This window comes from Bubalus kerabau, chromosome 12 (assembly GCF_029407905.1).
Source record: "Bubalus kerabau isolate K-KA32 ecotype Philippines breed swamp buffalo chromosome 12, PCC_UOA_SB_1v2, whole genome shotgun sequence".
Lineage (NCBI taxonomy): Eukaryota > Metazoa > Chordata > Mammalia > Artiodactyla > Bovidae > Bubalus > Bubalus kerabau.
Genome location: NC_073635.1, coordinates 45,242,800 through 45,267,994, shown reverse-complemented (window position 1 = coordinate 45,267,994; position 25,195 = coordinate 45,242,800).

Below are 25,195 nucleotides of genomic sequence, written 5' to 3'. Positions count from 1 at the left end.
TGGCTTGGAGAATTTTGAGCATTACTTGACTAGCATGAGATGAGGGCAATTGTGAGGTAGTTTGAAAATTCTTGGGCATTGCCTTTGTGGGATTGGAATGAAAACTGATCTTTTCCAGTCCTGTGGCCACTGCCAAGTTTTCCAAATTTGCTGACGTATTGAGTGTAGAACTGTCACAGCATCATCTTTCAGGATTTGAAATAACCCACCTGTAAATGAGTGCAGGTTAGAAGAAATTAACACAACTCTTTCAGAGTCTGGCTGGAACCAGGAAATATTTGCAACAATGTATCATTGTTGGTTTTTTTTTGTTTGTTTCTTTTTACTTTACCTCCTCAACTCCCCATCTTTGTTACATAAAAGAAACTAGCTTCCAACCATCCAAACCAAAGATGATTCTTTGAGACCCTAGTCCACCCTCTTGGTCTGTTGGCTTTCCAAATAAAGTCACTACTACTTTCTCTAAGAACTTGTTGCCTCATTTACTGGCCTGTCATGTGGCAAGCAGTATGAGCTTGAACCCAGTAATCCAAAGTTTATTTTTCTTATTGTGGTGTTTCCAGCAACAACTGGCTAACATACTAAAATCTGATTTTTTAAGATATTCTTTGGCAATTTTAAAGACTTTCATTAAACTATTTGAGTGCAGACATCAAAACTTTATACATATGTTTTTCTCACCAGCCCTTTTTCAGAACTACTCAACCTTTGTTATAGTGATGTCCATCTTTACAGTGATACGTTTTGCTAATTAACTTAGCTGTGCTTGATCAAATCATTTTAATATTTTCTTGGACTTTTTCTGGAGTCAACATTTCAAAATTATGTTTTCTACAGCACTGAAGTATCATAAACTTAGAGTAATGCAGCTCTTGCACTCACTGATACTTAGAGCCCCGGATACCCTATGAAGAAAGGGGCTTGACTCTGCAATTGACTTGAAGACCTCTGTGCTTCTGCATAAATGTGTGAATGACAATATATGAATGAATGAAAGCATCACCTCTAGCTTTTCATTCATATGTGTGTTTGTATGTGTGTGTTTTGCAGGTGTTGGAGAACTATATAAATCATCTTCCTTTCTTGAATGGAATAAAATATTTACTGGGTGAAATGATCATTAATTATCAAACTATGGATAATGATTTAGGAAATATAAAAACAAACAAAAGAAAGGCCAAAAAGGAAAATATACTTCCCTCCAACTCCTCAGGTGGTTCTGAGTTTTTTGTGATGCTATTAAAATTCTATGGTGGAGAGTTCTGAAAAATGTGGTCCATTGGAGAAGGAAATGGCAAACCACTTCAGTATTCTTGCCTTAAGAACCACATGAACAGTATGAAGAGGGAAAAAAGATAGGATACTTAAAGATGAACTCCCCAGGTCAGTACATGCCAAATATTCTATTGGAAGACTGGAGAAATAATTCCAGAAAGAATGAAGAGATGGAGCCAAAGCAAAAACAACGCCCAGTTGTTAATGTGACTGGTAACGGAAATAAGTCCTATGCTATAAGGAAAAATACTGCATAGGAACCTGGAATGTTAGGTCCATGAATCAAGGTAAATTGGAATTGGTCAAACAGGAGATGGCAAGAGTGAACATCAACATTTTAGGAATCAGTGAACTAAATGGACTGGAATGGGTGAATTTGATTTAGATGACAATTATATCTCCTACTGTGGGCAAGAATCCCTTAGAAGAAATGAAGTAGCCCTCATAGTCAACAAAGAGTCCACAATGCAATACTCGAGTAGGTGCAGTCTCAAAAACAACAGAATGATCTCTGTTCATTTCCAAGGCAAACCGTTCAATATCACAGTAATCCAAGTCTATGTCCCAGCCAGTAAGGCTGAAGAAGCTGAACGGTTCTATGAAGAGCTACAACACCTTCTAGAACTAACACCCAAAAAGTTGTCCTATTCATTATAGGGGTCTGGAATGCAAAAGTAGGAAGTCAAGAGATACCTGGAGTAACAGGCAAATTTGGCCTTGGAGTACCAGATGAAACTGGGCAAAGGGTGAAATAGTTTTGCCAAGAGAATGCACTGCTCATGGAAAACACTATCTTCCAACAACACAAGAAAAGACTCTACTATGGATGTCACCAGATGGTCAATATCAAAATAAGATTGATTATATTCTTTGCAGCCAAATATGGAGAAGCTCTATACAGTCAGTAAAACAAGACTGGAAGCAGACTGTGGCTCAGATCAAGAACTCCTTATTGCCAAATTCAGACTTAAATTGAAGAAAGTAGGGAAAGAATGACCTAAATATGTATGACCTAAATCAAATCCCTTACAATTATACAGTGGAAGTGACAAATAGATTCAAGAGATTAGATCTGATAGATAGAGTGCCTGAAGAACTATGGACAGAGGTTCCTAACATTGTACAGGAGGCAGTGATCAAGACCATCTCCAAGAAAATTAAATGCAAAAAGGCAAAATTGTTGTCTGAAGAGGACTTACAAATAGCTGAGAAAAGAAGAGAAATTAAAGGCAAAGGAGAAAAGGAAAGATAAACCCATTTGAATGCAGAGTTCCAAGGAATAGCAGGAACAAATAAGAAAGCCTTCCTCAGTGATCCATGCAAAGAAACAGGAAAAAATTAAAATGGGAAAGACTAGTGATCTCTTCAAGAAAATTAGAGATACCAAGGGAATATTTTAATCAAAGATGGGCACAATAAAGGACAGAAACGTTATGGACCTAACAGAGGCAGAAGATATTAAAAAGAGGTGGCAAGAATACAGAGAAAATCTTCATAATCCAGATAACCATGATGATGTGATCACTCACCTAGAGCCATACATCCTGGACTGTGAAGGCAAGTGGGCCTCAGGAGGCATCCCTAGGAACAAAGCTAGTGGAGGTGATGGAATTCCAGTTAAGCTATTTCAAATTCTAAAAAAATGATGCTGTTAAACTGCTACACTCGATATGCCAGTAAATTTGGAAACCACAGCAGTGGCCACAGGACTGGAAACTTTTCATTCCAATCCCAAAGAAAGGCAATTCTAAAGAATGTTCAAACTATCTCACAATTGCACTCATCTCACAAACTAACAAAGTAATGCTCAAAATTCTCCAATCCAGGCTTCAATAGTATGTGAACCATAAGCTTCCAGATGTTCAAGCTGGATTTAGAAAAGGCAGTGGAACCAGAGATCAAATTGCCAACATCTGTTGCATCATCAAAAAACCAAGACAATTCCAGAAAAACTTTTTTGACTATGCCAAAGCCTTTGACTCTGGGGATTACAACAAACCGTGGAAAATTCTGAAAGAGATGGGAATGCCAGACCATCTCAGTCATGTAGGTCAAGAAGCAGCAGTTAAAACCAGACATGGAACAACAGACTCTTTCCAAATTGGGAAAGGGATAAGTCAAGGCCTCATATTGGTGCTCTGTTTATTTAACATATGTGCAGAGTACATCATGTGAAATGCTGGGCTGAATGAAGCACAAGCTGGAATCAGGGTTGCCAGGAGAAGTATCAATAACCTCAGATATGCAGATGATATCACCCTTGTGGCAGAAAGTGAAAAAGAATGAAAGAGCCTCTTGTTGAATGTAAAAGCAGAGAGTGAAAAAGATGGCTTAAAACTCAGCATTCAGAAAACTAAGATCATGGATCTGGTCCCTTCACTTCATGCAACAAGATGGGAAACAATGACAGACTGTATATTTGGGGGCTCCAAAATCACTGCAGATGGTGACTGCAGCCATTAAATTAAAAGAAGCTTGCTTCTTGGGAGAAAAGCTATCACCAACCTAGACAGCATATTAAAAAGCAAAGACATGACTTTGCTGACAAAGGTCCATCTTATGAAAGCTATGGTTTTTCCAGTAGTTATGTATCCATGTGAGAGTTGGGCTTTAAAGAAAGCTGAGCGCCCAAGAATTGATGCTTTTGAACTGTGGTCTTGGAGAAGACTCTTGAGAGTACCTTGGACTTCAAGGAGATCCAACCAGTCTATCCTAAAGGATATCAGTCCTGGACTGATATTCATTGGAAGGACTGATACTGAAGCTGAAACTCCAGTATTTTGGCCACCAGATGCAAAGAGCTGACTCATTGGAAAAGACCTTGATTCTGGGAAAGATTGAAGGTGGGAGTAGAAGGGGACAACAGAGGATGAGATAGTTGGATGGCATCACTGACTCAATGGACATGAGTTTGAGTAAACTCTGGGAGTTAGTGATGGACAGGGAAGCCCCTTATGCTGCAGTCAATGGGGTTGCAAAGAGTTGGACACAACTGAGTGACTGAACTGAAGTGAATTAAAATTGAGCTTTGGAAAGTGGAGAAATTTGAAATAACCATATGGGAAACAGGAGTTTATTTCAGAAATGAGCATGAACTTGGAGAATACCATTTTTTTGCTCAGGAAATGTAGGCAAACCATAAACTTTTACATTCAAATATTTAGCTCTAAGGATCAATGGGTGCTATTTGACATTTTATCACAAGATGGTGATGAAGTTTTTTGGAAGCAGAATACAACCATATACTCTAACCCTCCTTAGTTTTAGAAAACTAAGATCATGACATCACTTCATAGGAAATAGATGGGGAAACAGTGGAAACAGTAACAGATTTTAGTTTGTTGGGCTCCAAAATCACTGCAGATGGTGACTGCAGCCATGAAATTAATAAACACTCGCTTCTTGGAAGAAAAGTTATGACCAACCTAGACAGCATATTGAAAAGCAGAGACATTACTTTCCTGACAAAGATCTGTCTAGTCAAAGCTATGGTTTTTCCAGTAGTCATGTATGGATGTGAGAGTTGGACTATAAAGAAAGCTGAGCACCAAAGAATTGATGCTTTTGAACTGTGGTGTTGGAGAAGACTCTTGAGAGTCCCTTGGAACACAAGGAGATCCAACCAGTCCATCCTAAAGGAAATCAGTCCTGAATATTCATTGAAAGGACTGATGCTGAAGCTGAAACTCCAGTACTTTGGCCACCTGATGTGAAGAACTGACTCATTTAAAAATGCACTCATGCTGGGAAAAATTGAAGGCAGGAGAAGAAGGGGACAACAGAGGATGAGATTGTTGGATGACATCACCAACTCAATGGACATGATTTTGAATAAACTCTGGGAGTTGGTGATGGACAGGGATGCCTGGTTTGCTGCAGTCTATAGGGTCGCAAAGATTTGGACATGACTGTGCAATTGAACTGAAGTGAATTTTAGACAATCATAAAAGTCTACAGTGTCATATCCTCACTATATCATTGTTTTATATCTTCTCATCAGTGGTGGTCCATTTCCTATTTTCCATGGGGCCTTCATCTTTATCACTCATAACAGTCCTGTAATCAACTATCTATTCGACTTTGTTAGTTTGTTTTTTTTTTTTCTAGATAACATTCAAATTTCTTTCATTGTATCACATTCAGTGATGTTCATTATTTTTTTTCATTTTTATTAGCATGTTTACTATTTATTTTCCCAGCAGCATAATCAAATAAACAAAATATTTTGAAAATTCAAGACAAAAATTCCTGGCAGCAGGTTTTGGGGACAATGAATGATACAGTGACTGTGTAAATCATTTCATTTTACTCATACACAGCTTCTACCTCAATTCATTGGGATGCTTGGGTGTGTCATTTGAATAATACATACAAGGAAAACATGCCTCTAAACATATTTAATTCTTCCCTGAAGGCATCATAAACTAATATTCTTGATTCTATGCAGATCCAATTATTTTTCCCTTGGTAGAAATAATGTTTACTCATGATTTGAGGAAAGCAGAATGAATAAAAACTAATAGTCACTCATATTCCTGGGGAATAGTAACCTCATTTACTTCTCACAATATTATGTGATTGTGATAAAGAAATGGAATGTAGCACAGATAAAGTGGTTATTTTCATTTTAATATCTGGTACTCTGTAAATTGAGATAACCCGGGCTAAGTTGCAGAGGTAATGAGACAAAAATCTCAGGGACTTCATACAGTGTATGTTTATATTTTGTTTACAGTTTGTGCCTATTTCAGGTTAGTGTTCATGAAGAGGGAGTGGGAACATAGGGGTTGTGACTGACATCATTCTTATTCTGTGAGCCAAGCTGACCTAGCCTCTCTGTAAGAAAAAATTTCTTGGCACTTGTGAATGCAAATGGAGAGAAGTGTCTACCAATCAAGCGTTGTAACTTAAAGGCTTCCACCCTAAGTGACTAGCCCTTCATTTACACTAGCACTTCATTTACAAAAGCCAACCAAATGGCTAGGCTTAACTTCGTAGAACCAAGGAAGTACCACCCACATTCACGTGCCAGAAAAGATGAGAGTGGAATGTATCTGTGCACAGATCTAATGTGTCCATGGGCACTAGGAACTTTTTTTGCCCACAAACAAGAAAGCTGATTTTAAAATACTGAAGTCATTTTCAACTATAGTTGAAATGTTTTATATTCCCTGTGGATCTTTATCTGTATAATTTCTACACTCTTAAGTATGTGACATAATCAGTAGTAACACACTGAATGATTCTTAGAGATTAACAAATTAGGAATATTGATTAGAGATTTACAAATTGAATAGCCCTAAATATCTCAAATAATCAGCTGGTGGCCAGGGTTTCTTGATTTCTAGGAAGGCAGTGATGAGAGAATAAGTAAAAGTCCAGCAGGGGGAACTCCAGACTCATTCACTTGTTCTGATCAACAATTATGCTTGTATGTAAACCAAGATCCTACTTCAGTGACAACATATATAGTAACTAGACTGGGCAAAGAGAGGGAATTTTTTTCTTCCTCTAGATATGTCATAGTACAATTTCAGAGAATCTAACACTTCTATTGTGCCAAATGCTGTTCCCCACAAAAGTGGTCTTGCTGTGCCTTATATAAAATATCCATTTACTTCCCCACATACAATAATTCAGGAAGAAAAATTTCATTTGATAATTTTCATTTCAGTAATATGGATCATATGCCAGGCACTGGGCTATAGACATAACATTTTTGTGGTGTTTGTACTGCGAAGGATGGAAAAGAAATGTAAATAAATTAGAATACCATATGGCTAGCACTCTAACAGCTCAAACCATTACTAAAGGGACATTAACAAAATAAATAAATAAAAAAGAACTTGCCTTGAGAGAGTTCAAGAACTTTTTCATGAAACCGATTCTATTTGGAGTAGAAATTTTCCAAGTGGTTAAGTTCAGTGCAGTCGCTCAGTCGTGTCTGACTCATTGCAAACCCATGAACCGCAGCACGCCAGGGCTCCCTGTCCATCACCAACTCCCAGAGTCCACCCAAACCCATGTCCATCGAGTCAGTGATGCCATCCAACCATCTCATCCTCTGTCATCCCCTTCTCCTCCTGCCCTCAATCTTTCCCAGCATCAGGGTCTTTTCCAATGGGTCAGCTCTTCGCATCATGTGGCCAAAGTACTGGAGTTTCAGCCTCAGCATCAGTCCTTCCAATGAACGCCCACGACTGATCTTCTTTAGGATGGACTGGATGGATTTCCTTGCAGTCCAAGGGACTATCAAGAGTGGAGAAGGTCTTTATAAGAAAACAGATCAAGAAAAATTGTATCTTCAAAAATACATTGTAACTTAATTCTGGTGCTATAGGTGAGAGAATAGGGACAATTGCAATGAGGAATTAACAGATATTTTAGTATTGTGGTTGTTAGTATTATAGTTGCTTCAATTAAAGAATCTAGATGATCAGTTAGTTTCATAGGAAAATAATTCCCTAGCAAAACAATCTCTTTAACATTTACCTTTTCCTTTTATTTAACTATACCCATGACTAACTGACTCATCCAATCTCCATGAAGATCTCTATATTATCTTCATTTCATGCTACTAATCCCTCCGAGTATTATGCAGTACAGAGGTGAATTCTTTCTTCTTTGATCACCCTGTCTAGTAAACTTTACAGCCTTCTTTTCCTTTCCCTAGACCCACATGGATTCTCTTCTATTTCAATATCTGATACCTCATCTCATTTCCCTTTTGTTTCCCTCTTTTTGTTTGCCTGGGAGCTTTTGGACCTCATGTGCTTTGCTTTTCCTTGATTAATTACCCCTGTAAATTAATTTATGTAGATCTTTTATTCAGTAAAATTGCTATGTTGAAGTTAAGCTGTTCCAAGTTTTGGGAAACCATCAAGAAAGGTATGTTTCTGAAACATCATACCTCATTTGAAGGGTTCACTCTCAAATAATTTACAGCTTTTTATTCCTGATTTAGTATAATCAAAAAGATGGAGGCATATTTGTCCTACTCATCACTCCATCTGTATCAGAACGTTGTGTGTCAAATAATATTAACATAGTGAAAACAACAGAAATTGAATCACCAAAGGTAACCAGACAAATTCTCAGAGAATCTTGTCAAATAGTGGTCATGGTATATTTTGCACAGCTGGATAGTTTCATTTTTGTGTATAAATGAAACCAAATACAGGAAACTTTTGTTAATTGATTACATAATACTACACATCTATTAACAAAATTTAATTAATTTTCCTCTTAAACATGATAGTATTTCTTAATATTGGAATTTATCTAACACTACATAGAGTATTCAGTGCTCATTTATCTTTCTTGAAAGTCAGTTTCATCCATAAATGATCAGAGATGTTACAGTATTTGTCCTTGAATCTCCATACACATGTTAAATATCTTCTTCAAAATTAATAAATATTTATTGTTTTAACTCTTCATAAAGTATATCATTATATCTGGGTGAAAGGCAGAGCAACCACATCTTATTCTTATTCACAACCAGATAGATCATTTAAATTATTTACTCAGCATTATTATATGCAAATTTATATTTTAAATGCTAACATGAATTATATTCCTGACCTCTTCCTCAGTGAACTTCTCTGTCAATGACCTATTTCCTGAAGACTTGGAAATATTATAAAATCTCCCAACATTCTCCCCTGGGACACTCTGAACCTTTACACAAGTGTATTTTCAAATGGAATCAGCCCCTGACTTACAAATGACCATTGTATTAACTTTATGTCTCCTTTATAAAATAATCTCCACAGAGGCTATCTCTGCCATTGCTATTGAAGTTGTCAACAAAACACACACACACAGACACACACACTGAGTGCGGTTATTTTGAGTAAGGGGTCATTTCCTCATGTCCCCCCTTTTTGGTTCATGAGAAATATGAAATCGATAGAAAGATACCTATATCTATATTTTAAAAACTTGGGATTTGACCCTGATAATTACTAGGCATGATGATTCTTTCTTTCTCCTAACCACAACACTATACCAGGTCAGTTAGTACATACCTAGATGGCAGTCTTCCAAAAAGGGATCCAGAAGATTTAAATATAAATATATTTCAGCAACATGAATTCTCTTATTGAATTGATGTATTACTAGATCATAAGTATGAGATGACCACTTGATTGAGTCACTGCCTGCTCAGTATCTCTATATTAGCCAACAGTAAGGGCAAAGTAGGGACATAAGATTTTATGTAAATTAAAAAATGCCTTTGTCCCTCTTGCACCTATCCATTTTGGACTAAAAGTTTGTATATGAGTAAGATGTGATTGAAATATAGGGGAAGTCGCAGCTATTGGGATGGAGTATACTGACTTTGTGCTGATGGAGTATGAACAAAAATCCTAGCAATTATCTAAGAAATATCTTAGATTACTGGAGGTATAAGAAATGAAGGAAATTAATATTATTTCCCTTTGAAAATCACCACTGGAGCCCTTTCTATGAAGAAAGTATCTTTATATAGTTCTCCAAGATGGTTTCAATCACCTTGTTTTTTTTTTTTTTTTTTTTATATTGAAGTGTTCTCTTTGTGGGAATGCAAATTGATAAAGCCACTATGGAAAACAGTATGGAGCTTCCTTTAAAAACCAGGAATAAAACTACCATACGACCCAGCAATCTCACTACTGGACATATATCCTGAGGAACCACAATTGAAAAAGATACATGGAACCCAGTGTTCATTGCAACACTATTTACAATAGCTGGGACATGGAAATAACCTAGATGTCCATCAACAGATGAATGTATAAGACAGTTGTGGTACCTATAGATAATGGAATATTACTCAGCTATAAAAAGGAACACATTTGAGTCAATTCTAATGAGGTGGATGACCTATTATCCAGAGTGAAGTAAGTCAGAAAGAGAAAGGAAAATATCATATATTAAGGCATATATATGTGATCTAGAAGGATAGTACCAATGATCCTATGTGAAGGACAGCAAAGGAGACACAGAGATAAAGAACAAACTTCTGCATACAGTGGGGGAAGGAGAGGGTGGGATGATTTGAGAGATTAGCATTGAATATATACATTACTATATGTAAAATAGATAGCCAGTGGGAGCTTGATGTATGATGCAGGGACCCCAAAGCCTGTGTTCCCTGTGCTCTATAAAAACCTAGAGGGATGGGATTGGGAGAGAGGTGGGAGAGGGGTTCAAATGGGAAGGGACAAATGTATACCTGTGGCCAATTCATGATGATATTCAGCAAAAAACATCACAAATATTGTAAAGGAATTGTCCTCCAGTTAAAAAACAGAAATGTAGTTGATTAACAATGTTGTATTTATTTCAGGGTGTACAACATGATGACCCAACATTTAAATATATTACAAAATGATCAACATGATAAGTTTAGAAATCATCTATCCTTATTCAAAATTATGATGGTATTATTGACCATATATCTTATGCTGTATGTTATATCTTGATGACTTATTTATTCCATAACTAGATAGTGTATCTCTTAATCCCTCTCACTTATTTTGCCCAATCTCCAACCACTCACCCTTTGGCAACCACAATTTTTTTTTCTAAATCTGAGTCTGTTTTAGCTTTATTTGTTCATTTGTTTCATTTTCTAGCTACCACATGTAAGTAAAATCAAACAGCATTTGTTTTTCTCTGATTGATATGTTTAACTTAGCATAATGCTTCTTAGGTCCACCCATATTATGGTAAATGGACAAATATAAATATATATATATGTATATTTCTTTTTTGTTGTTGTTCCATGGATTTTAAAAAAAGCTTTATTGAGGTATAATTTACAAATCCTAACATATATATTTCAATATATACATATATACCACTTCTATTTTTTTCATTTATCTATTGACAAACACTTAGATTGCCTTCATATTTTGACTATTGTAAATAATGATGCAAAGAAAATAAGGGAACATGTGTTTTTGTCACAGTTATGTCTTGCTTTTCTCTGGATAAATACCCAGAGATGGAGTTGCTGGACCACATGGTAGTTCTATTTTTATTTTTTAGAAAAACCTCCATATTTTTTTTCATAATGGTTGCACCAATTTATATTCCCATCAACAGTAGACGGCAGTTCCCTTTGCTACACATGCTCCTAACCAACACTTGTTATTTCTTGTCTTTTGGATGATAGACATATGACAGAAGTGAGGTGATATCTCACTGTGGTTTAATTTGCAGTTCCCAGATGATTAGTGATGATCAGCATCTTTTAATATGTCTGTTGGCCATCTCTATATCTCTGTTGGAAAAATGTCTATTTAACTACTCTGTATATTTTTTAATTGGATTGTTCAGTGTTTTTTTGATATTGTTTTGTGAATTCTTTGTGTATTTTAGATGTTACCTCATTATTGGCTATACGGTTTGCAAATATATTCTCCCATTCAATAAGTTGGTTTTACATTTTGTTGATGCTGTCTTTCCTTATACAAAACATTTTTCAATTTGGTACAATTCCATTTGTTTATTTTGCTTTGTTGCCCTTGTCTGGGGAGTCAGAAGCAAAAATATATTGCTAAAACCAATGTCAAATAGTTGACTTGCTATATTTTAATCTGCAATTTTATGACTTACATTTAAGACTTAAGAATGTTTTGGGTTGATTCTTTATATATAGCACAAAAAAAGTGTCCAAGTTGCATTTTTTTGCATGTAAATGTACGGTTTTTCCAACATCATTTATTAAGAAGTTTTTCCCATTGTATATTTTCACCTTCTTTTTTCTAGATTAATTTATTATATAAATATGGATTTATTTCTAAAAAGATATAGTAAATCCATCTTTACTGTATAAATATTTATTTATTTTTTTACATTGATCCTGTGTCTGTTTTTAGCCAGTACCGTACTGTTTTGCTTTGTGGTATAGTTTAAAATGAGGGAGTGTGATTCTTTCAGCTTTGTTGTTCTTTCTCAAGATTGCTTTGTCTATTCCAGGTCTTGGGTGATTCCATTTAAAGTTTTTGATTATTTATTCTAGTTCTATGGAAAATGTCATTAGTATTTTTTATACAGATTTGATCAAATCTGTAGTTTGCCTTGGATCATCAGATCAGATCAGATCAGTCGCTCAGTAGTGTCCGACTCTTTGCAACCCCATGAATCCCAGCACGCCAGGCCTCCCTGTCCATAACCAACTCCCGGAGTTCACTCAGACTCACGTCTATCGAGTCGGTGATGCCATCCAGCCATCTCATTCTCTGTCATCCCCTTCTCCTCTTGCCCCCAATCCCTCCCAGCATCAGAGTCTTTTCCAATGAGTCAACTCTTCACATGAGGTGGCCAACGTACTGGAGTTTCAGCTTTAGCATCAGTCCTTCCAAACAAATCCCAGGGCTGATCTCCTTCAGAATGGACTGGTTGGATCTCCTTGCAGTCCAAGGGACTCTCAAGAGTCTTCTCCAACACCACAATTCAAAAGCATCAATTCTTCGGTGCTCAGCCTTCTTCACAGTCCAACTCTCACATCCATACCTGATCACAGGAAAACCATAGCCTTGACTAGACGAACCTTTGTTGGCAAAGTAATGTCTCTGTTTTGAATATGCTATCGAGGTTGGTCATAACTTTCCTTCCAAGCAGTAAGCGTCTTTTAATTTCATGGCTGCAGTCACCAACTGCAGTGATTTTGGAGCCCCAAAAAAGAAAGTGTGACACTGTTTCCACTGTTTCCCCATCTATTTCCCATGAAGTGATGGGACCGGATGCCATGATCTTCATTTTCTGAATGTTGAGCTTTAAGTCAACTTTTTCACTCTCCACTTTCACTTTCATCAAGAGGCTTTTGAGTTCCTCTTCACTTTCTGCCATAAGGGTGGTGTCATCTGCATATCTGAGGTTATTGATATTTCTCCCAGCAATCTTGATTCCAGCTTGTGTTTCTTCCAGCCCAGCTTTTCTCATGATGTACTGTGCATATAAGTTAAATAAACAGGGTGACAATATACAGCCTTGACGTACTCCCTTTCCTATTTGGAACCAGTCTGTTGTTCCCTGTCCAGTTCTAACTGTTGCTTCCTGACGTGCATGCAAATTTCTCAAGAGGCAGATCAGGTGGTCTGGTATTCCCATCTCTTTCAGAATTTTCCACAGTTTATTGTGATCCACACAGTCAAAGGCTTTGGAGTAGTCAATAAAGCAGAAATAGATGTTTTTCTGGAACTCTCTTGCTTTTTCCATGATCCAGCAGATGTTGGCAATTTGGTCTCTGGTTCCTCTTCCTTTTCTAAAACCAGCTTGAACATCAGGAAGTTCATGGTTCACATATTGCTGAAGCCTGGCTTGGAGAATTTTGAGCATTACTTTACTAGCATGTGAGATGAGTGCAATTGTGTGGTAGTTTGAGCATTCTTTGGCATTGCCTTTCTTTGGGATTGGAAAGAAAACTGACCTTTTCCAGTCCTGTGGCCACTGCTGAGTTTCCCAAATTTGCTGGCATATTGAGTGCAGCACTTTCATAGCATCATCTTTCAGGACCTGGAACAGCTTAGCTGGAATTCCATCACCTCCACTAGCTTTGTTTGTAGTGATGCTTTCTAAGGCCCACTTGACTTCATATTCCAGGATGTCTGGCTCTAGGTCAGTGATCACACCATCGTGATTATCTGGGTCATGAATATTTTGGATCATATGAACATTTTAATAATATGAATTCTTTATATACAGAGGCCTCTGTATCTTTCCATTTATTTGTGTCATCTTCAGCTGCTTCCATCATGTCTTATAGTTTTTAGAATATAGGTCTTTCTAATCCCTGATAGCTCAGTTGGTACGGAATCCAGCTTCAATGCAGGAGACGCAGGTTTTATCCCTGGTTCAGGAGTTTCCCTTGGAGAAGAAAATGGCAACCCACTCCAGTATTCTTGCCCAGAAAATCCTTAACATTCAGAAAACGAAGACCATGGCATCTGATCCCATCATTTCATGGGCTATAGATGGGGAAACAGTGGAAACAATGTCAGACTTTATTTTTTGAGGCTCCAAAATCACTTCAGATGGTGATTGCAGCCATGAAATTAAAAGATGCTTACTCTTTGGAAGGAAAGTTATGACCAACGTAGATAGCATATTCAAAAGCAGAGACATTACTTTGACGACAAAGGTCCATGTAGTCAAGGCTATGGTTTTTCCAGTGGTCATATATGAATGTGAGAGTTGAACTGTGAAGAAGGCTGAGCACCGAAGAATTGATGCTTTTGAACTGTGGTGTTGGAGAAGACTCTTGAGAGTCCCTTGGACTGCAAGGAGATCCAACCAGTCCATCCTAAAGGAGATCGGTCCTGGGAATTCTTTGGAAGGAATGATGCTAAACCTGAAACTCCAGTACTTTGGCCACCTCAAGCGAAGAGCTGACTCATTGGAAAAGACTCTGATGCTGGGAGGGATTGAGGGCAGGAAGAGAAGGGGATGACAGAGGATGAGATGGCTGGATGGCATCACGGACTCGGTGGACATGAGTTTGGGTGAACTCCAGGATTCGGTGATGGACAGGGAGGCCTGGAGTGCTGCAGTTCATGGGGTTGCAAAGAGTCAGACACGACTGAGTGACTGAACTGAGCTCAACTAAACTGAACCTCAGATTATTTTTGTTTTTGTTGGCATGGGATATCTTTTTCTATCTCTTCACTTAATTTGTATATATCTTTGTATTTGAAGTCAATCCCTTGTAGACAGCATGTTAATATCTTGTTGTTTTTAGCCATTCAATCTTTTTATGTCTTTTGCTTATAGCATTTAATCCATTTACATTTAGAGTAATTATTGATGAATATCTATTTATTGTTATTTTGTCATTTTCTGGTAGTTTTGCCATTCGTTTCTATTATTTTCTTCTCTTAATCACTTCTCATGTGATATGGTGATATCCTTAATGTTTTGGGGGCTTCCTTTCTCTTTGTGTGTGTGTGTATGTATTTTTATTTTTTATTTGTGTTTATCTTGAAGTTCATATATAACAATTTATATGTACAGGTATTTATTTTAAGTTGATATTCACTCACATTTTTATGTTTTAGTATTATGCTATACATTTTTTATTTTTTATATTTATTAACTAACTGTAGATATAAATGATTTTCTTTCTTTTGTCTTTTACATTCTTAGTTTTGTAAGTGGCTGATGCACTACCTTTAGTATATACTTGCCTTTACCAGTGAGATTATTGTCTCTCCTAATTTTAATTTGTTTGTGACTTTTTGTTTCTACTTAGAGAAGCCCCTTTGACATTCTTTTAAGGCTTGTTTAGTGGCCATACACTCCTTTAGCTTTACTTAACTTTGAAACATTTCTCTCTCAATTCTTATTAATAACCTTGGTATCTAGACTATTCTTGGTGGTAGGCATTTCCCATTTAAGCTCTTTGAATATATCTTGTCACTTCCTGCAGAGTTTCTAGGAAAATTCAGCTGATAATCTTTTAGGAGTTCCCTTATACATAACTAGTGGCATTTCTTGCTGCTTTTAGGATTCTCTGTTTATGTTTAATTTTTGGCAGTTAGTTACAATGTGTCTTGGTGTGGTCGTGTTTGCATTCATCTTATTTGGAACCATCTGTGCCTCCGGGACCTGGATATCTGTTTTATTTCTCAGGTTAGGGAAGTTTTCAAATATATTATTTCTTAAATAAGTTATTTGCCTCCTTCTCCTGTCTTCTCCTTTTGTGACCCCTATAGTTTGAGTGTTAGCACGTTTGTTGTTTTCCCAGATAGCCATTAAACTATCTTCATGTTTTGTTTTATTTTTTCAGTTAAGTTTATGTGATTTCCACTACTCTGATTTTCAGATCATTAATCTACTCTTTTCATCATCTAATCTACCTTGATTGTTAATTCCCTCTAGTGTATATTTTATTTTAGATGTTGTATTCTTCAGGTGTAATTGGTTCTTTTTCATGTTTTCTAACTCTTTGTTGAAGTTCTCTGTGTCTTCATCCATTATTCTCCCAAGTTTGGTGAAAACCTTTATGCTTATTACCTTGAACTTTTTATCAAGTAAATTGCCTATCACCATTTTGTTTAGTTACCTTTCTGAAATTTTGTCTTATTCCTTCATTTGGAATGTATTTCTCTGTTTCCTCACTATGACTAATTTTTTTGTCTTTATTTCTTTGTGTTAGATAAGTCCATATGTCTCTCAATCTTGGAAAAGTGTCCTAATGCAGATGTATTGTGTGGCCCAGCAAAATGCTGCCCACTTGTCACCAGAGCTATATGCTCCATTGGTATTTTCTATGGGGGTTGTGTACACTTTTCTGTTGTATCATGGCTAATTACTGCTGGTGCACTGGTAGTTGAGGCAGGCCCTCGGCCCATTAGCCTGTGAAGTCCCACTTGGTGCAGCTGCAGCCAGTGCACTGGTGGGCAGGACAAGCCTCTGGCTGTGAGCCCTGTCTGTAAGTGATTTCTAATGGTGCTTTCATGGTTGAAGTAGGTCCCTGCCTACAAGATCTGGCAGTGTGTGACTGCTGTGTACGTGCTGATGGTCCCCAGAACTAATTGTTTAGAAGCAGGATTCCAACATGGTACCTGCCAGTACTGGCGCCAGCATAATAGAATGAGATCCTAAAGATGGTAGCTGCTAGCATCTCAGTTCCCATTAAGAATCCAAACTGCCTCTGTTTCTTTGGAAGGCTCTCCAAGGTCAGAAAATGAGTTTGATCTAGGAACATTTCAAATTACTGCTTCTGTGTGGGACTCAGAACATGTGAAATTTGTGTATGCCTTTTAAGATCTGAGGCTTGGTGGCCCCCACCCCTCTGATTCATGTAGACAGTTTTGGGCACTTGTCTTCCCAAAGAAGGACCCCCAATCTGAGAAGATCAACGTGTCCTTGGTTTCTTCATCCCTCTAGATGTTGCATGTGTCTCTTTCTTTATATCATTAGTTATGAAAAAATCTTTTATGCTCATCTTCAGGTTATTTTCAGAGATAGTTGTGCTGTAAATATTTGCAATTTTGTTGTGCTCATGGGAGTAACTGAGCTCAGGATCTTCCTTCTCTGTCATTTTTATCTGATCCAGTCATGATTATTTTAAGTTAAAGATTTTAGTTCCCCATTACCTCTCAGAAAGTTCTCACCATGATATCATTGTCATTTTTATTAACTTTACTGATTTTATAAAAACTAATTTTATAAAAAATACCAGGGCTTGCCCCCAGCTTTAATACACTTCTCAAGAAACACTTGCTGCCACATCTTGATTTACCCATTCCCATTCTCCTACTTACCACTCAGTCATTTCATGTGTAGGATAGAATGAACAAGAGGACAATTTTGACTTGTTTTTTTCTCAATGGTGTCTCTAAAACAAAGATTAGGCTCAATTATTTTAAATAAATTTGGAATTCTTAGACATATCTGCCTTATGTCCATATTAGAGGTGGCCATATCAGAGGTGCTGACAGTCTTGATTTTAAGCATGGTGAAGAAGGAAATGGCAACCCACTCCAATATTCTTGCCTGGAGAATCCCAGAGATGGGGGAGCCTGGTGGGCTGACATCTATAGGGTTGCACAGAGTCAGACACAACTGAAGTGACTTAGCAGCAGCAACAGAGAACTACCATATGCACTCTCTTGACTATATTCTTTGAATGGAAATTCAGGCATTAACTTGCCTCTTTCCTGAAATACAGTGACTTACAGATTAGAGGGGATCACTAGACCCAGTACCTCAGAATGTCACTAGTTTGAATAAATGATTATCTTTAAAATAAGTCGTTGCAAGAATATACAATGGTGAAAAGACAGTATCTTAAGCAAGTGGGAAAGCTGTACAGCTATATGCAAGGCGATGAAATTAGAACTCTCTTTCATACCGTATACAAAAATATGCACAAAATGGTTTAAAGACCTACAGATAAAACATGATACCACAAAAATCCTACAAGATAACATAGGCAACATTCTTGGACATTGCCAATAGCTATATTTTCTTAGATCAGTATTCCTAGGCAAAAGAATAAATGCAGAAGTAAACAAAGGAGAATTACTCAAACTTGAAAGATTTTGCATAGCAAAGGAAACTGTCAACAAAGTGGCTGAATGGCCTACAGAATGGAAGAAAGTACTTACTAATGATGTGTCAATATTCAAAATATATAAACAGTTCATACAATTCAACACAAAGAAAAACAAAACAAAACAATCCAATCAAAAAATGAACAGATGATCTAAATAGGCATTTTCTAAAGAAAATATGCAGATGGCCAAAGGCACATGAAAAGATATTCATCACCACTAATTATTAGAGAAATGCACACCAAAAGCACAGTGAGATCACAATGGTCATCATCAAAAAGTCTAAAAATAATAGATGTTGGAAAGGTGAGGAGAAAATGGAACTCTCCTATGCCATTGGTGGAGGTCTAAATTGGTGCAGACACTGTAGAAAACAGTATGGAGTTTACTTTAAAACTAAAAATAGAGCTTCCATATGATTCAGCAGTCCCACTCTGGGGCATATATCTGGAGAAATACAAAAACTCTAATTCAAAAAGATACATACACCCCGATATTCATAGCAGCACTATTTACAATAGCCAAGTCATGAAAGCAGCCTAAATGTTCACTGACAGATGAATGGATAAAGAAGATGTGGTATATGTATACAATGAACTATTATATAGCCATAAAACAATTAAATAATGCCTTGGGCAGTAACACAGATAGACCTAAAGATTGTCATCTAAGTCAAGTCAGATACAGACACATTATTATACACACACACACACACACGCACACACGCACAGACACACATAACTGAATCACTTTGCTGTACACCTAAGACTAATACAATATTGTAAATCAACTATACTTCAATTAAAAATAAATAAATAAAAAGAAGCCATTGGACTGACCCTAATTGCATATTACTGAGGGGATTTAAATGCAGAGATACCAGAGAAGCACATGCACAGAAAAAAAGACATGTGAGGATACAGCAAGAAAGGAGACATCTGCAAGCCAAGGAGATATCTCTTCAGAGAAACCAACCCCACTGACGACTTGATCTCAAACATCTAACCTCTAGAACTGTGAGAAAGTAAATTTATGTAGTTGAAGCCACTCAGTGTGTATTGTTTTGTTGTGACACCCCTAGTAAAGTAATACAAACACTATGATGCAACATAATTAATTCTCAGAATATATTTAATAGATGAGCTAATGAAAATGAATCCAATACCATAGCATCCATTCCATTCCACAGTGCTTATGTCTTAGCTACCAAGAAATGTTCTTTTATTCTTCATCCCAGCAGAATAAAAAAAGTAATTCTTTTCATTCAAAAATGTTACAGAAGCAGCTTATCAAAAAAAAAAGTAAAAAAAAGAGAGAGAGAGAAAGTGAGAAGATTGATGATGTACTCTGTGGTGCTGACAATGCTACGATGAAGTCTATGAGATAACACAACCCTTGATGAATGATGATACTGTTTTGTCCATAAGACTTTTGAATGATGGTGCCTGCAGTCAGTAATATCAGATTTTTATTTTTATTTTCTAGAGGAATTTCATAGAAATAAATTTAACTGTTTTCAAGGGAAACAATATCTAGCTAAGTGAACAGAATGCCAAAGATCTATAAATACTTTTCTCAAAGATATTTTACTAAATGCAATACTTATAGATTTCTATCATCTTTGTTTTTAGGATAAAAGTTTGTGCTGAAAGTGTGACTCTACTCTTGTAGTTTTTGTCTTTCAAGACTCTGCATTTCCTTATATTTACAATTATCTGGTGCTCTTTTATTTTTCCTTGGTTAAATATGCCTTTAGGAAATAATCAAATATCACATGCTTATTCTTAATATGAATTACTATTTAACTACTCCTGGGGAGGTTTATACATTAGGCCACATCTTTAGTTATAGAATGGAAAAATCTTTTTAAAATGAACTGACACATCATATTTCGGAGCTGGGAAGTCTTTCTTAAGGTTCCTGAAGACATATAAGTTCACCTTTGACACTCTAAATGCAAACTTAAATACAATTATCTCCATCAATAAGCAAAGGTCCCACCAGATTACACAGTATATCTTTCAAGCTGACTCAGTACTTCAGACATGTAGCAGTTTACTCTTGAGCTACTGGGTCACTCGGCCCCGCATGGCCCATAAGTGATTAGATGGACACAGATAACTTGTTAAAAGATAACTTATATAAAAAAATAAAAGGAAGTGCAGAGTCTTGAAAGACAAACAGATATCAATATTTTCTGATAGATAAACAGCTGAGTTAAAGTTGGCAAAACCAGGACCTTTCTCACTCATAGACTTTGTATAAAAGATATGAATGAAAGGTAGATGGGCAGACAATGCGATGGAGAGTGACATATATGCAGAGTAGTTTGGAAGAGACATTAGTTGGTTTCACATTCAACAGGCACTTCCTGAGAATACATAGATAACAGTACTAGAAAGTAGACACCGAAAATTAAAGTCAATCAACACAAATGATAAGTAGAAGCTATGAAGCAATAAAAAGCTGAAATAATCAGAATGTAAGAATTATAGTATGCTTAGAAATATTTGACATTATGCAAAAGTAAGGATAAGCACTGTATTAAAATGCCAAGTATACATCACCTTGCTTCAGTATTTGGAAAATTACTATCTTATTTCATGTCAGTTTTGTACATTGCACAACACAACACTATTCTAGGTCATTTTAAATAAAATCCCAGATATCAAATTATTTTATATGAATACTTTAATATCTATTTTTAAATGATCTGACTCAAATCTCAACAGTGTTTTTCTCAATAACATTATTTTGCTTAAGATATTTAACAATAACTTCTCAATAATATTTAAATACTTAGTTAAATTGTACATGTGTCTGATTGTCTCCTGTGGTAGCTCTCAAATTATTTGGTCTCAGGGAATCTGTATACTCTTAAACATATTGACATTTACAAGACTCTCTTGCCATATTATGCTATCTATTGATATTTGATTTATCATAAATTAAAACTAAGAAATTAGTTTTACTATGCTTCCATTCTTTTAAAAACAATGGTAAAAAGTTCATTTTTACACAAATTCCACATCTTTAATGGAAAAAGAATGGTATTTCTCCATTAAAAGTGAGAAGAGTATAGTATTCCTTTACATTTTTGCAGATCTCTTTAATATTTTGTGTGATAAAAGACTGCTGTTTCTTACATCTTGCATTGCATTCAAAATGTTGCTATCTGTTGTTTTAATGCAAGTATGTGAAGAAATATACCCCCACTCACACACACACATAAATGTAGTTGGAAAAGGAAGAAACAAAACAGCATTCTTAAATAATCTTGTATAGTCACCTTTAACATTATACCAAAATGAGACAAGTGGAATCTTCCCTCAACTTTATTGAGAAATAATTGAAAATTAGTATCTATTCAAAATGTATAATGTGATGATTTGATTATGTATGTATATGCACATTAAGAAATGATTAAAAGATCTATTCACAGCATTTTCAAGTACACAATATACATTGTTAACTAGTGTCACTGTGTTATACATTAGATTCTCAGAACTTATTCTTACAACTAAAATTTTGTACCCTTTGACCTATATCTCCCCATTTCCCCTTCCCTCCAAACCCTAGCAGCCATCATTCTTTTTTACTGTTTATGTGAAATTGGTTTTATTTTTTTCTTAAAGATTTGACCTATATGCAGTTTAATATTTGTCTTTAGGATTATGCCAGCAAGAATACTAGAGTGAATGCCATTTCCTCCTCCAGGGGACCTTTCCCACCCAGAGATAGAACCCACGACTCCTGCATTACAGGCGAATTCTTTACCACTGAGCCACCTGGGAAGCCTACACTTTCTTGTCTGTTGAAATCCTAACTCACAATAACTCTGAATGTCCACTGTAGTTGGAGATGGGGCTTTAAAGAGGTAGTTAACCAGGCTTCTCGTGTGGTGCTATGGTAAATAATCCACCTGCCAATGCAGGAGGCACAAGAGATGCAGGTTTGATCTCTGGGTTGGGATGATCCTCTGGAGTAGGAGTGGCAACCCACTCTATTCCTCTTGCCTGGAAAATTCCATTGACAAAGGAGCCCAACAGGTTACAGTGCATGGTGCAGCAAACAGTGAGACAGGACCGAACACACACTTTTAACATAAAATCAAGTCGTTGGCCTGGACACGAATTCAGTATGGTTATCTCTAGAACTCTGATGAAATAAATTTATCTGTTTTAATTTTATTTTATTTTTAAACTTTACATAACTGTATTAGTTTTGCCAAATATCAAAATGAATCCACCACAGGTATACATGTGTTCCCCATCCTGAACCCTCCTCCCTCCTCCCTCCCCATTCCATCCCTCTGTTTTAAGCCACAGGAATGTGGCACTTTGTTAGGGAAGTCTTAGAAAACATGTACTCTCTTTCTTTTTTTCTTTGTTTCTTCATCATGTTTATTAAAAGCAGTTTAATTATTAGTACTGTAGTGAATTCTGGTGATTGCTTCCCTGTAATACCATGTAATTTACTTTTCTATTCTCACAGAAATTAATGGTTCCTTCTCTAGGAAATTTCATGTTCATTTTTCAATAGTAATCCATAAATGATGCTACATTATATGTTTTCAGGATGATTCACATAATATCTGTGACCATGTGTTTTTTTCATGATCTTAGCTGATAATTTCATGATCTTAGATGATAATTCATTTGGAATTATCATCTTTAGTTATCAATTTATTTAAAAAATTCCAAGCAATGTTGTAGATCCAGAGATTGAACCTGCATCTGAATTGGCAGGCAGATTCCTTACAATTAGCTCCTCCTGGGAAGCCCTGAGTAGGGTATATGTGTATGTGTATATACATATGTGTGTATGTGTGTTCACTAAGTTGCTAAGTTGTGTCTGACTCCCTTGCAGTCGCATGGACTATAGCCTACTAGGCCTCTCTACACATGAAATTTTTTTCCAATCAAGAATGCTGAGGTGGATTGGATTTCCTCCTCCAAGGGACATTTGTGACCCAGGGATAAAACCCACATCTCCTGTGTCTCCTGCATTGGCAGGTGGATTCTTTACTACTATGCCACCTGGGAAGCTGTAAATACATGCACAAACACAGACACATATATATGAAGTGAGGTGATATCTCATTCTGGCTTTGATTTGCATTTCCCTGATGATTAGCAATGTTGAGCATCTTTTCATATACACGTTGGCCATCTGCATTTCTTTCAAACTATTTTAAAAGGTTATATCCAGAGCTGTCAACTCCTTGAAAAGTATTGATGTACTGAATTATATGGATTATTGTTACAGTTTACTTATTTGAACAATGCACACACCATATATTTTATTTAAAATATTTGATTAAAAAAAAGCCTTGTCACATTTGGAGAAATAAATTAATTTCATTGAGCACTGCCTTTTTAGAGATAATTTTCTTTTCTATAGGCCTAACAATAATTACATTTCATATTGTGATCCAATCTAATAGGTTTATACTTTTATTGGGAATTTCCCTAAGATGTAATTTAACTGTCAGTAGGGGATCTATAAAAGCATAATGCAATGTGCTGTGAAGATCTTTTGTCCTATAACTATTTGTTTCTATAGAATCCTTTTAGATTTAGTACTTACAATGAATCAGAGCTTAAACAGAGATAAAGAAAGCTGAGAACTTGCAGACTACTTGACTCAAATAATTAAATTTTGTGTACAAATAGGAGAATTGACAAAGAACATAACAGTTTATGTACCCTTAAACCACATATTTAAGGACATTTTGGTGTACTATAGTAACATGTCAAAAACATAAAAATGAAGACAATTTTCAAAGGCAAATGACCCATAAGCAATATCTAAATTTATGTCTTTTTTTCTTGAATCTAAGACATGAAATAGTAATAATTTAGAAGATATCTCCCCATTATCTATCCATCTATCTATCTATCTATCTGTCTGTCTGTCTATTATCTATCTGTTGAGTAGCACCTGTCTGCATTCAGTTAAGGAGCAGAATGTATAAACTGTTTCAAAAGAAAAAAGTTTGCTGGTTTATCACGGATAGTTACAGACTTTAAAAAATAGATAGGCTGAAAGAAAGAAATTCAGGAAAAATGTTTTCAGGAAATATGAAAGTGCAGGACCCCAGGGATTGCGTGAAGCAGCCACCAGTGATCCCAGCTGCCTCTGGGAACCAAAACAAATCATTTTCAAGAGCATACCCAGAGGTCCTGGAGGTTCTGTTGCCAGAGAAAGCATAGTATGCCTCGTTAAAATTGAATTTCAGATTTACAACACTTTTGTTTGACTAACTATGTGCCAAACATTGCATAGAACACATCTATATTAGAAAGCATTTGTTGTTTTTTTCTATTCAAATTCAACTGATTGCACTGTATTTTAATTTGCTAAATCTTGCAAGTCCAGCTGAAAACTACCATGGTGATCCTTGAAGCCTATAGCTCTGCAGTGTGTAATCCACTGAAGGACATCTGGGAACTGGAGGAAGTCATCTCCAATGATCTCAGCTGGCTGCCCACAGCTGACAAGAGAGAATAATAGCTTCTCCTATTCTTTTCTGGGAAAGGAGTTTTAGGTTTTCCTCGAGGGAAGAACATGAATGGAGACAATGAGGCACTGACAATAATCAATCTGCTATGTGAGTTTACCTAGAGTAATCATAGTTCAAACACAAATCTTAATTAACCATACTTTACTACACTGACATCAATCTTAGATCTTAAGATTTAAATCTTTTATAAATATTAAATATTAGATGATTTTTCATGAGTTATTCTATTAACCTGAGGCTTAATGTATATATTTTCTACTTCTCACATTATTGGATATTTAGGTTGCTTTAAAAAGTATTTCAAGTAAATGGAATTAAACATTAAGGAATTAAAAGGAAAATA